The sequence below is a fragment of the Schistocerca gregaria genome, unplaced genomic scaffold, assembly GCF_023897955.1.
Source record: "Schistocerca gregaria isolate iqSchGreg1 unplaced genomic scaffold, iqSchGreg1.2 ptg000261l, whole genome shotgun sequence".
Taxonomy (NCBI): Eukaryota; Metazoa; Arthropoda; class Insecta; order Orthoptera; family Acrididae; genus Schistocerca; species Schistocerca gregaria.
Genome location: NW_026061765.1, coordinates 196,791 through 211,275, shown reverse-complemented (window position 1 = coordinate 211,275; position 14,485 = coordinate 196,791).

Here is a 14,485-nt window from a genome sequence, read left to right as displayed (position 1 = left end):
GGAGAAATTCGTCCGTTTTCGTCATTTGTTATCGAATCGACTGAAAGCCAGATCGTCACATTGGCCGCTCTTCTCTCTGAAACGGTTGTACTTATCGTCTGCAAAGCTATGTCGCGTGCTGCGGTATGCGGAGACACTAAAATCACCATTGTAGAACACAGATGAAGCTACTAAGTTGATGCAATAGCCAGTAAGAAGTAGTCCAATTCAAGATTTAGGTATCGATTATTGACTTTTTAGCTGGCTTCGGTACCTTGGACATGAGCTAGGACCTTAAGATTCTGCATAAAAGGAGGACTAGCAGCCCAGTTGCACGGGATAATGTGAAAAGTGTTCATATGTAGTAAAAACCTGAGAAATCCGTCCGTTTTCGTCATTTGTTATCGAATCGACTTAAAGCCAGATCGTCACATTGGCTGCTCTTCTCTCTGAAACGGTCGTATTTATCGTCTGCAAAGCTATGTCGCGTACTGCGGTATGCGGAGACACAAAAAGCACCATAGTAGAACACAGATCAAGCTTCTAAGTTGATGTAATAGCCAGTAAGATGTAGTACAGTTCAAGTTTTAGGTATTGAATATTGACCTTTTAGCTGGCTTTGGTGCCTTGGACATGAGCCAGGACCTTAAGATTCTGCATGAAAGGAGGACTAGCAGCCGAGTTGCACGGGAGAATGTGAAAAGTGTTCATATGTAGTAAAAACCTGAGAAATCCGTCCGTTTTCGTCATTTGTTATCGAATCGACTTAAAGCCAGTTCGTCACATTGGCTGCTCTTCTCTCTGAAACGGTTGTACTTATCGTCTGCAAAAATATGTCGCGTTGTGCGGTATGCGGCGACACTAAAAGCACAATAGTAGAACACATATGAAGCTTCAAAGTTGAAGTAATAGCCAGTAACAAGTAGTACAGTACAAGTTTTAGGTATCGATTATTGACTTTTTAGCTGGCTTTGGTGCATTGGACATGAGCTAGGACCTTAACATTCTGCATGAAAGGAGGACTAGCAGCCGAGTTGCACGGGAGAATGTGAAAAGTGTTCATATGTAGTAAAAACCTGAGAAATTCGTCCGTTTTCGTCATTTGTTATCGAATCGACATAAAGCCAGATCGTCACATTGGCCGCTCTTCTCTCTGAAGCGCTTGTACTTATCGTCTGAAAAGCTATGTCGCGTGCTGCGGTATGCGGAGACACTAAAGTCACCATAGTAGAACACAGATGAAGCTACTAAGTTGATGCAATAGCCAGTAAGAAGTAGTCCAATTCAAGATTTAGGTATTGAATATTGACCTTTTAGCTGGCTTTGGTGCCTTGGACATGAGCAAGGACCTAAAGATTCTGCATGAAAGGAGGACTAGCAGCCGAGTTGCACGGGAGAATGTGAAAAGTGTTCATTTGTAGTAAAAACCTGAGAAATCCGTCCGTTTTCGTCATTTGTTATCGAATCGACTTAAAGCCAGATCGTCACATTGGCCGCTCTTCTCTCTGAAACGGTTGTATTTATCGACTGCAAAGCTATGTCGCGTGCTGCGCTATGCGGAGACACTAAAAGCACCATAGTAGAACACAGATGAAGCTTCTAAGTTGATGTAATAGCCAGTAAGAAGTAGTACAATTCAAGTTTTAGGTATCGATTATTGACTTCTTAGCTGGCATTGGTGCCTTGTACATGAGCTAGGACCTTAAGATTCTGCATGAAAGGAGGAGTAGCAGCCGAGTTGCACGGGAGAATGTGAAAAGTGTTTATATGTAGTAAAAACCGGAGAAATTCGTCCGTTTTCGTCATTTGTTATCGAATCGACTGAAAGCCAGATCGTCACAGTGGCCGCTCTTCTCTCTGAAACGGTTGTACTTATCGTCTGCAAAGCTATGTCGCGTACTACGGTATTCGGAGACACTAAAAGCACCATAGTAGAACACAGATGAAGCTTCTAAGTTGATGTAATAGCCAGTAAGATGTAGTACAGTTCAAGTTTTAGGTATTGAATATTGACCTTTTAGCTGGCTTTGGTGCCTTGGACATGAGCTAGGACCTTAAGATTCTGCATGAAAGGAGGACTAGCAGCCGAGTTGCACGGGAGAATGTGAAAAGTGTTCATATGTAGTAAAAACCTGAGAAATCCGTCCGTTTTCGTCATTTGTTATCGAATTGAATTAAAGCCAGATCGTCACATTGGCCGCTCTTCTCTCTGAAACGGTTGTACTTATCGTCTGCAAAGCTGTCTCGCGTGCTGCGGTATGCGGAGAAACTAAAAGCACCGTAGTAGAACACAGATGAAGCTTCTAAGTTGATGTTATAGCCAGTAAGAAGATAGGTATCGATTATTGACTTTTTAGCTGGCTTTGGTTCCTTGGACATGAGCTAGGACCTTAACATTCTGCATGAAAGGAGGTCTAGCAGCCGCGTTGCTCGTGAGAATGTGAAAAGTGTTCATATGTAGTAAAAACCTGAGAAATCCGTCCGGTTTCGTCATTTGTTATCGAGTCGAGTTAAAGCCAGATCGTCACATTGGCCGCTCTTCTCTCTGAAACGGTTGTACTTATCGTCTGCAAAGCTATGTCGCGTGCTGCGGTATGCTGAGACACTAAAAGCACCATAGTAGAACACAGATGAAGCTTCTAAGTTGATGTAATAGCCAGTAAGAAGTAGTCCAATTCAAGTTTTAGGTATCGATTATTGACTTTTTAGCTTGCTTTGGTGCCTTGGACATGAGCTAGGACTTTAAGATTCTGCATAAAAGGAGGACTAGCAGCCCAGTTGCACGGGAGAATGTAAAAAGTGCTCATATGTAGTGAAAACCTGAGAAATCCGTCCGTTTTCGTCATTTGTTATCGAATCGACTTAAAGCCAGATCGTCACATTGGCCGCTCTTCTCTCTGAAACGGTTGTACTTATCGTCTGCAAAGCTATGTCGCGTGCTGCTGTATGCGGAGACACTAAAAGCACCATAGTAGAACACATATGAAGCTTCAAAGTTGATGTAATAGCCAGTAACAAGTAGTACAGTTCAAGTTTTAGGTATCGATTATTGACTTTTTAGCTGGCTTTGGTGCATTGGACATGAGCTAGGACCTTAACGTTCTGCATGAAAGGAGGACTAGCAGCCGAGTTGCATGGGAGAATGTGAAAAGTGTTCATATGTAGTAAAAACCTTAGAAATCCGTCCGTTTTCGTCATTTGTTATCGAATCGACTTAAAGCCAGATCGTCACATTGGCCGCTCTTCTCTCTGAAACGGTTGTACTTATCTTCTGCAAAGCTATGTCGCGTGCTGCGGTATGTGGAGACACTAAAAGCACCATAGTAGAACAGAGATGAAGCTTCTAAGTTGATGTAATAGATAGTAAGAAGAAGTAGAATTCAAGTTTTAGGTATCGATTATTGACTTTTTAGCTGGCTTTGGTGCCTTGGACATGAGCAAGGACCTTAAGATTCTGCATGAAAGGAGGACTAGCAGCCGAGTTGCACGGGAGAATGTGAAAAGTGTTCATATGTAGTAAAAACCTGAGAAATCCGTCCGTTTTCGTCATTTGTTATAGAATCGACTTAATGCCAGATCGTCACATTGGCCGCTCTTCTCTCTGAAACGGTTGTACTTATCGTCTACAAAGCTATGTCGCGTGCTGCGGTATGCGGAGACACTAAAAGCACCATAGTAGAACACAGATGAAGCTTCTAAGTTGATGTAATAGCCAGTAAGAAGTAGTACTATTCAAGTTTTAGGTATCGGTTACTGACTTTTAAGCTGGCTTTGGTGCCTTGGACATGAGCTAGGACCTTAAGATTCTGCATGAGAGGAGGACTAGCAGCCGAGTTGCACGGGAGAATGTGAAAAGTGTTCATATGTAGTAAAAACCTGAGAAATCCGTTCGTTTTCGTCATTTGTTATCGAATCAACTTAAAGCCAGATCGTCACATTGGCCACTCTTCTCCGTGAAACGGTTGTACTTATCGTCTGCAAAGCTGTGTCACGTGCTGCGGTATGCGGAGACACGAAAATCATCATAGTAGAACACAGATGAAACTTCTAAGTTGATGTAATAGCCAGTGAGAAGTAGTACAATTCAAGTTTTAGGTATCGATTATTGACTTTTTAGCTGGCTTTGGTGCCTTGGACATGAGCTACGACCTTGAGATTCTGCGTGAATGGAGGACTAGCAGCAGAGTTGCACGGGAGAATGTGAAAAGTGTTTATATGTAGTAAAAACCTGAGAAATCCGTCCGTTTTCGTCATTTGTTATCGAATTGAATTAAAGCCAGATCGTCACATTGGCCGCTCTTCTCTCTGAAACGGTTGTACTTATCGTCTGCAAAGCTGTCTCGCGTGCTGCGGTATGCGGAGAAACTAAAAGCACCGTAGTAGAACACAGATGAAGCTTCTAAGTTGATGTTATAGCCAGTAAGAAGATAGGTATCGATTATTGACTTTTTAGCTGGCTTTGGTTCCTTGGACATGAGCTAGGACCTTAACATTCTGCATGAAAGGAGGTCTAGCAGCCGCGTTGCTCGTGAGAATGTGAAAAGTGTTCATATGTAGTAAAAACCTGAGAAATCCGTCCGGTTTCGTCATTTGTTATCGAATCGAGTTAAAGCCAGATCGTCACATTGGCCGCTCTTCTCTCTGAAACGGTTGTACTTATCGTCTGCAAAGCTATGTCGCGTGCTGCGGTATGCTGAGACACTAAAAGCACCATAGTAGAACACAGATGAAGCTTCTAAGTTGATGTAATAGCCAGTAAGAAGTAGTCCAATTCAAGTTTTAGGTATCGATTATTGACTTTTTAGCTTGCTTTGGTGCCTTGGACATGAGCTAGGACTTTAAGATTCTGCATAAAAGGAGGACTAGCAGCCCAGTTGCACGGGAGAATGTAAAAAGTGCTCATATGTAGTGAAAACCTGAGAAATCCGTCCGTTTTCGTCATTTGTTATCGAATCGACTTAAAGCCAGATCGTCACTTTGGCCGCTCTTCTCTCTGAAACGGTTGTACTTATCGTCTGCAAAGCTATGTCGCGTGCTGCTGTATGCGGAGACACTAAAAGCACCATAGTAGAAAACATATGAAGCTTCAAAGTTGATGTAATAGCCAGTAACAAGTAGTACAGTTCAAGTTTTTGGTATCGATTATTGACTTTTTAGCTGGCTTTGGTGCATTGGACATGAGCTAGGACCTTAACGTTCTGCATGAAAGGAGGACTAGCAGCCGAGTTGCATGGGAGAATGTGAAAAGTGTTCATATGTAGTAAAAACCTTAGAAATCCGTCCGTTTTCGTCATTTGTTATCGAATCGACTTAAAGCCAGATCGTCACATTGGCCGCTCTTCTCTCTGAAACGGTTGTACTTATCTTCTGCAAAGCTATGTCGCGTGCTGCGGTATGTGGAGACACTAAAAGCACCATAGTAGAACAGAGATGAAGCTTCTAAGTTGATGTAATAGATAGTAAGAAGAAGTAGAATTCAAGTTTTAGGTATCGATTATTGACTTTTTAGCTGGCTTTGGTGCCTTGGACATGCGCAAGGACCTTAAGATTCTGCATGAAAGGAGGACTAGCAGCCGAGTTGCACGGGAGAATGTGAAAAGTGTTCATATGTAGTAAAAACCTGAGAAATCCGTCCGTTTTCGTCATTTGTTATAGAATCGACTTAATGCCAGATCGTCACATTGGCCGCTCTTCTCTCTGAAACGGTTGTACTTATCGTCTACAAAGCTATGTCGCGTGCTGCGGTATGCGGAGACACTAAAAGCACCATAGTAGAACACAGATGAAGCTTCTAAGTTGATGTAATAGCCAGTAAGAAGTAGTACTATTCAAGTTTTAGGTATCGGTTACTGACTTTTAAGCTGGCTTTGGTGCCTTGGACATGAGCTAGGACCTTAAGATTCTGCATGAGAGGAGGACTAGCAGCCGAGTTGCACGGGAGAATGTGAAAAGTGTTCATATGTAGTAAAAACCTGAGAAATCCGTTCGTTTTCGTCATTTGTTATCGAATCAACTTAAAGCCAGATCGTCACATTGGCCACTCTTCTCCGTGAAACGGTTGTACTTATCGTCTGCAAAGCTGTGTCACGTGCTGCGGTATGCGGAGACACGAAAATCATCATAGTAGAACACAGATGAAACTTCTAAGTTGATGTAATAGCCAGTGAGAAGTAGTACAATTCAAGTTTTAGGTATCGATTATTGACTTTTTAGCTGGCTTTGGTGCCTTGGACATGAGCTACGACCTTGAGATTCTGCGTGAATGGAGGACTAGCAGCAGAGTTGCACGGGAGAATGTGAAAAGTGTTTATATGTAGTAAAAACCGGAGAAATTCGTCCGTTTTCGTCATTTGTTATCGAATCGACTGAAAGCCAGATAGTCACATTGGCCGCTCTTCTCTCTGAAACGCTTGTACTTATCGTCTGCAAAGCTATGTCGCGTGCTGCGGCATGCGGAGAAACTAAAAGCACCATAGTAGGTCACAGATGAAGCTTCTAAGATGATGTATTAGCCAGTAAGAAGTAGTACAATTCAAGTTTTAGGTATCGATTATTGACTTTTTAGCTGGCTTTGGTGCCTTGGACATGAGCTAGGACCTTAACATTATGCATGAAAGGAGGACTAGCAGCCGAGTTGCACGGGAGAATGTGAAAAGTGTTCATATGCAGTAAAAACCTGAGAAATCCGTCCGTTTTCGTCATTTGTTATCGAATCGACTTAAAGCCAGATCGTCACATTGGCCGCTCTTCTCTCTGAAACGGTTGTGCTTATCGTCTGCAAAACTATGTCGCGTGCTGCGGTATGCGGAGAAACTAAAAGCACCATAGTAGATCACAGATGAAGCTTCTAAGATGATGTAATAGCCAATAAGAAATAGTACAATTTAAGTTTTAGGTATCGATTATTGACTTTTTAGCTGGCTTTGGTGCCTTGGACATGAGCTAGGACCTTAACATTCTGCATGAAAGAAGGACTAGCAGCCGAGTTGCACGGGAGAATGTGAAAAGTGTTCATATGTAGTAAAAACCTGAGAAATCCGTCCGTTTTCGTCATTTGTTATCGAATCGAGTTAAAGCCAGATCGTCACATTGGCTGCTCTTCTCTCTGAAACGGTTGTACTTATCGTCTACAAAGCTATGTCGCGTGCTGCGCTATGCGGAGACACTAAAAGCACCATAGTAGAACACAGATGAAGCTTCTAAGTTGATGTAATAGCCAGTAAGAATTAGTACGATTCAAGTTTTAGGTATCGATTATTGCCTTTTTAGCTCTCTTTGGTGCCTTGGACATGAGCTAGGACCTTGGGATTCTGCATGAAAGGAGGAGTAGCAGCCGAGTTGCACGGGAGAATGTGAAAAGTGTTCATATGTAGTAAAAACCTGAGAAATCCGTCCGTTTCCGTCATTTGTTATCGAATCGACTTAAAGCCAGATCGTCACATTGGCCGCTCTTCTCTCTGAAACAGTTGTACGTATCGTCTGCAAAGCTGTCTCGCGTGCTGCGGTATGCGGAGAAACTAAAAGCACCGTAGTAGAACACAGATGAAGCATCTATGTTGATGTAATAGCCAGTAAGAAGATAGGTATCGATTATTGACTTTTTAGCTGGCTTTGGTGCCTTGGACATGAGCTAGGACCTTAACATTCTGCATGAAAGGAGGACTAGCAGCCGCGTTGCTCGTGAGAATGTGAAAAGTGTTCATATGTAGTAAAAACCTGAGAAATCCGTCCGGTTTCGTCATTTGTTATCGAATCGAGTTAAAGCCAGATCGTCACATTGGCCACTCTTCTCTCTGAAACGGTTGTACTTATCGTCTGCAAAGCTATGTCGCGTGCTGCGGTATGCTGAGACACTAAAAGCACCATAGTAGAACACAGATGAAGCTTCTAAGTTGATGTAATAGCCAGTAAGAAGTAGTACAATTCAAGTTTTAGGTATCGATTATTGACTTCTTAGCTGGCATTGGTGCCTTGTACATGAGCTAGGACCTTAAGATTCTGCATGAAAGGAGGAGTAGCAGCCGAGTTGCACGGGAGAATGTGAAAAGTGTTTATATGTAGTAAAAACCGGAGAAATTCGTCCGTTTTCGTCATTTGTTATCGAATCGACTGAAAGCCAGATCGTCACATTGGCCGCTCTTCTCTCTGAAACGGTTGTACTTATCGTCTGCAAAGCTATGTCGCGTACTACGGTATTCGGAGACACTAAAAGCACCATAGTAGAACACAGATGAAGCTTCTAAGTTGATGTAATAGCCAGTAAGAAGTAGTACAAGTCAAGTTTTAGGTATCGATTATTGACTTTTTAGCTGGCTTTGGTGCCTTGGACATGAGCTATTACCTTAAGATTCTGCATGAAAGGAGGACTAGCAGCCGAGTTGCACGGGAGAATGTGAAAAGTGTTCATATGTAGTAAAAACCTGAGAAATCCGTCCGTTTTCGTCATTTGTTATAGAATCGACTTAAAGCCAGATCGTCACATTAACCGCTCTTCTCTCTGAAACGGTTGTATTTATCGTCTGCAAAGCTATGTCGCGTACTGCGGTATGCGGAGACACTAAAAGCACCATAGTAGAACACAGATCAAGCTTCTAAGTTGATGTAATAGCCAGTAAGATGTAGTACAGTTCAAGTTTTAGGTATTGAATATTGACCTTTTAGCTGACTTTGGTGCCTTGGACATGAGCTAGGACCTTAAGAGTCTGCATGAAAGGAGGACTAGCAGCCGAGTTGCACGGGAGAATGTGAAAAGTGTTCATATGTAGTAAAAACCTGAGAAATCCGTCCGTTTTCGTCATTTGTTAACGAATTGAATTAAAGCCAGATCGCCACATTGGCCGCTCTTCTCTCTGAAACGGTTGTACTTATCGTCTGCAAAGCTGTTTCGCGTGCTGCGGTATGCGGAGAAACGAAAAGCACCGTAGTAGAACACAGATGAAGCTTCTAAGTTGATGTAATAGCCAGTAAGAAGATAGGTATCGATTATTGACTTTTTAGCTGGCTTTGGTGCCTTGGACATGAGCTAGGACCTTAACATTCTGCATGAAAGGAGGACTAGCAGCCGCGTTGCTCGTGAGAATGTGAAAAGTGTTCATATGTAGTAAAAACCTGAGAAATCCGTCCGGTTTCGTCATTTGTTATCGAATCGAGTTAAAGCCAGATCGTCACATTGGCCGCTCTTCTCTCTGAAACGGTTGTACTTATCGTCTGCAAAGCTATGTCGCGTGCTGCGGTATGCTGAGACACTAAAAGCACCATAGTAGAACACAGATGAAGCTTCTAAGTTGATGTAATAGCCAGTAAGAAGTAGTCCAATTCAAGTTTTAGGTATCGATTATTGACTTTTTAGCTTGCTTTGGTGCCTTGGACATGAGCTAGGACTTTAAGATTCTGCATAAAAGGAGGACTAGCAGCCCAGTTGCACGGGAGAATGTAAAAAGTGCTCATATGTAGTAAAAACCTGAGAAATCCGTCCGTTTTCGTCATTTGTTATCGAATCGACTTAAAGCCAGATCGTCACATTGGCCGCTCTTCTCTCTGAAACGGTTGTGCTTATCGTCTGCAAAACTATGTCGCGTGCTGCGGTATGCGGAGAAACTAAAAGCACCGTAGTAGAACACAGATGAAGCTTCTAAGTTGATGCAATAGTCAGTAAGATGTAGTACAGTTCAAGTTTTAGGTATCAATTATTGACTTTTTAGCTGTCTTTGGTGCCTTGGACATGAGCTAAGACCTTAAGATTCTGCATGAAAGGAGGACTATCAGCCGAGTTGCACGGGAGAATGTGAAAAGTGTTCATATGTAGTAAAAACCTTAGAAATCCGTCCGTTTTCGTCATTTGTTATCGAATCGACTTAAAGCCAGATCTTCACATTGGCCGCTCTTCTCTCTGAAACGGTTGTACTTATCTTCTGCAAAGCTATGTCGCGTGCTGCGGTATGTGGAGACACTAAAAGCACCATAGTAGAACAGAGATGAAGCTTCTAAGTTGATGTAATAGATAGTAAGAAGAAGTAGAATTCAAGTTTTAGGTATCGATTATTGACTTTTTAGCTGGCTTTGGTGCCTTGGACATGAGCAAGGATCTTAAGATTCTGCATGAAAGGAGGACTAGCAGCCGAGTTGCACGGGAGAATGTGAAAAGTGTTCATATGTAGTAAAAACCTGAGAAATCCGTCCGTTTTCGTCATTTGTTATCGAATCGACTTAAAGCCAGATCGTCACATTGGCCACTCTTCTCCGTGAAACGGTTGTACTTATCGTCTGCAAAGCTGTGTCACGTGCTGCGGTATGCGGAGACACGAATATCATCATAGTAGAACACAGATGAAACTTCTAAGTTGATGTAATAGCCAGTGAGAAGTAGTACAATTCAAGTTTTAGGTATCGATTATTGACTTTTTAGCTGTCTTTGGTGCCTTGGACATGAGCTACGACCTTGAGATTCTGCGTGAATGGAGGACTAGCAGCAGAGTTGCACGGGAGAATGTGAAAAGTGTTCGCATGTAGTAAAAACCTGAGAAATCCGTCCGTTTTCTTCATTTGTTATCGAATCGACTTAAAGCCAGATCGTCACATTGGCCGCTCTTCTCTCTGAAACGGTTGTGCTTATCGTCTGCAAAACTATGTCGCGTGCTGCGGTATGCGGAGAAACTAAAAGCACCGTAGTAGAACACAGATGAACCTTCTAAGTTGATGCAATAGTCAGTAAGATGTAGTACAGTTCAAGTTTTAGGTATAAATTATTGACTTTTTAGCTGTCTTTGGTGCCTTGGACATGAGCTAGGACCTTAAGATTCTGCATGAAAGGTGGACTAGCAGCCGAGTTGCACGGGAGAATGTGAAAAGTGTTCATATGTAGTAAAAACCTGAGAAATCCGTCCGTTTTCGTCATTTGTTATCGAATCGACTTAAAGCCAGATCATCACATTGGCCGCTCTGCTCTCTGAAACGGTTGTACTTATCGTCTGCAAAGCTATGTCGTGTACTGCGGTATTCGGAGACACTAAAAGCACCATAGTAGAACACAGATGAAGCTCCTAAGATGATGTAATAGCCAGTAAGAAGTAGTACAATTCAGGTTTTAGGTAATGAATATTGACCTTTTAGCTGGCTTTGGTGCCTTGGACATGAGCTAGGACCTTAAGATTCTGCATGAAAGGAGGACTAGCAGCCGAGTTGCACGGGAGAATGTGAAAAGTGTTCATATGTAGTAAAAACCTGAGAAATCCGTCCGTTTTCGTCATTTGTTATCGAATCGACTTAAAGCCAGATCGTCACATTGGCCGCTCTTCTCTCTGAAACGGTTGTATTTTTCGTCTGCAAAGCTATGTCGCTTGCTGCGGTATGCGGAGACGCTAATATCACCATAGTAGAACAGAGATGAAGCTTCTAAGTTGATGCAATAGCCAGTAAGAAGTAGTACAATTCAAGTTTTAGGTATCGATTATTGACTTTTTAGCTGGCTTAGGTGCCTTGGACATGAGCTAGGACCTTAAGATTCTGCACGAAAAGAGGGCTAGCAGCCGAGTTGCACGGGAGAATGTGAAAAGTGTTCATATGTAGTAATAACCTGAGAAATCCGTCCGTTTTTGTCATTTGTTATCGAATCGACTTAAAGCCAGATCGTCACATTGGCCGCTCTTCTCTCTGAACAGTTGTACTTATCGTCTGCAAAGCAATGTCGCGTGCTGCGGTATGCTGAGACACTAAAAGCACCGTAGTACAACACAGATCAAGCTTCTAAGTTGATGTAATAGCCAGTAAGAAGTAGTACAATTCTAGTTTTAGGTATCGGTTATTGACTTTTTAGCTGGCTTTGGTGCCTTGGACATGAGCTAGGACCTTAAGATTCTACATGAAAGGAGGACTAGCTGCCGAGTTGCACGGGAGAATGTGAAAAGTGTTCATATGTAGTAAAAACCCAAGAAATCCGTCCGTTCTCGTCATTTGTTATCGAATCGTCTTAAAGCCAGATCGTCACATTTGCCGCTCTTCTCTCTGAAACCGTTGTACTTATCGTCTGCAAAGCTATGTCGCGTACTGCGGTATTCGGAGACACTAAAAGCACCATAGTAGAACACAGATGAAGCTCCTAAGATGATGTAATAGCCAGTAAGAAGTAGTACAATTCAAGTTGTAGGTATCGGTTATTGACTTTTTAGCTGGCTTTGGTGCCTTGGACATGAGCTAGGACCTTAAGATTCTGCATGAAAGGAGGACTAGCAGCCGACTTGCACGGGAGAATGTGAAAAGTGTTCATATGTAGTAAAAACCTGAGAAATCCGTCCGTTTTCGTCATTTGTTATCGAATCGAGTCAAAGCCAGATCGTCACATTGGCTGCTCTTCTCTCTGAAACGATCGTACTTATCGTCTGCAAAGCTATGTCGCGTGCTGCGCTACGCGGAGGCACAAAAAGCACCATAGTAGAACACAGATGAAGCTTCTAAGTTGATGTAATAGCCAGTAAGAAGTAGTACAATTCAAGTTTTAGGTATCGATTATTGACTTCTTAGCGGGCTTTGGTGCCTTGGACATGAGCTAGGACCTTAACATTCTGCATGAAAGGAGGACTAGCAGCCCAGTTGCACGGGAGAATGTGAAAAGTGTTCATATGTAGTAAAAACCTGAGAAATCCGTCCGTTTTCGTCATTTGCTATCGAATCGACTTAAAGCCAGATCGTCACATTGGCCGCTCTTCTCTCTGAAACGGTTGTACGTATCGTCTGCAAAGCTATGTAGCGTACTGCGGTATTCGGATACACTAAAAGCACCATAGTAGAACACAGATGAAGCTCCTAAGATGATGTAATAGCCAGTAAGAAGTAGTACAATTCAAGTTTTAGGTAATGAATATTGACCTTTTAGCTGGCTTTGGTGCCTTGGACATGAGCTAGGACCTTAAGATTCTGCATGAAAGGAGGACTAGCAGCCGAGTTGCACGAGAGAATGTGAAAAGTGTTCATATGTAGTAAAAACCTGAGAAATCCGTCCGTTTTCGTCATTTGTTATCGAATCGTCTTAAAGCCAGTTCGTCACATTGGCCGCTCTTCTCTCTGAAACGGTTGTATTTATCGTCTGCAAAGCTATGTCGCCTGCTGCGGTATGCGGAGACACTAAAAGCACCATAGTAGAACACAGATGAAGCTCCTAAGATGATGTAATAGCCAGTAGGAAGTAGTACAATTCAAGTTGTAGGTATCGGTTATTGACTTTTTAGCTGGCTTTGGTGCCTTGGACATGAGCTAGGACCTTAAGATTCTGCATGAAAGGAGGACTAGCAGCCAACTTGCACGGGAGAATGTGAAAAGTGTTCATATGTAGTAAAAACCTGAGAAATCCGTCCGTTTTCGTCATTTGTTATCGAATCGAGTTAAAGCCAGATCGTCACATTGGCCGCTCTTCTCTCTGAAACGGTTGTACTTATCGTCTGCAAAGCTATGTCACGTGCTGCGCTAATCGGAGGCACTAAAAGCACCATAGTAGAACACAGATGAAGCTTCTACGTTGATGTAATAGCCAGTAAGAAGTAGTACAATTCAAGTTTCAGGTATCGATTATTGACTTCTTAGCTGGCTTTGGTGCCTTGGACATGAGCTATTACCTTAAGATTCTGCATGAAAGTAGGACTAGCAGCCGAGTTGCACGGGAGAATTTGAAAAGTGTTCATATGTAGTAGAAACCTGAGAAATCCGTCCGTTTTCGTCATTTGTTATCGAATCGACATAAAGCCAGATCGTCACATTGGCCGCTCTTCTCTCTGAAACGGTTGTACTTATCGTCTGCAAAGCTGTGTCACGTGCTGCGGTATGCGGAGAAAGTAAAAGCACCGTAGTAGAACACAGATGAAGCTTCTAAGTTGATGTAATAGCCAGTAAGAAGTTAGGTATCGATTATTGACGTTTTAGCTGGCTTTGGTGCCTTGGACATTAGCTAGGACCTTAAGATTCTGCATGAAAGGAGGACTAGCAGCCGAGTTGCACGGGAGAATGTGAAAAGTGTTCATATGTAATAAAAACCTGAGAAATCCGTCCGTTTTCGTCATTTGTTATCAAATCGACTTAAAGCCAGATCGTCACATTGGCCGCTCTTCTCTCTGAAACGGTTGTACTTATCGTCTACAAAGCTATGTCGCGTGCTGCGGTATGCGGAGACACTAAAAGCACCATAGTAGAACACAGATGAAGCTTCTAAGTTAATGTAATAGCCAGTAAGAAGTAGTACAATTCAAGTTTTAGGTATCGGTTATTGACTTTTTAGCTGGCTTTGGTGCCTTGGACATGAGCTAGGACCTTAAGATTCTGCACGAAAGGAGGACTAGCTGCCGCGTTGCACGGGAGAATGTGAGAAGTGTTCATATGTAGTAAAAACCCAAGAAATCCGTCCGTTTTCGTCATTTGTTATCGAATCGTCTTAAAGCCAGATCGTCACAATGAGCGCTCTTCTCTCTGAAACGGTTGTACTTACCGTCTGCAAATCTATGTCGCGTGCTGCGGTATGCGGAGA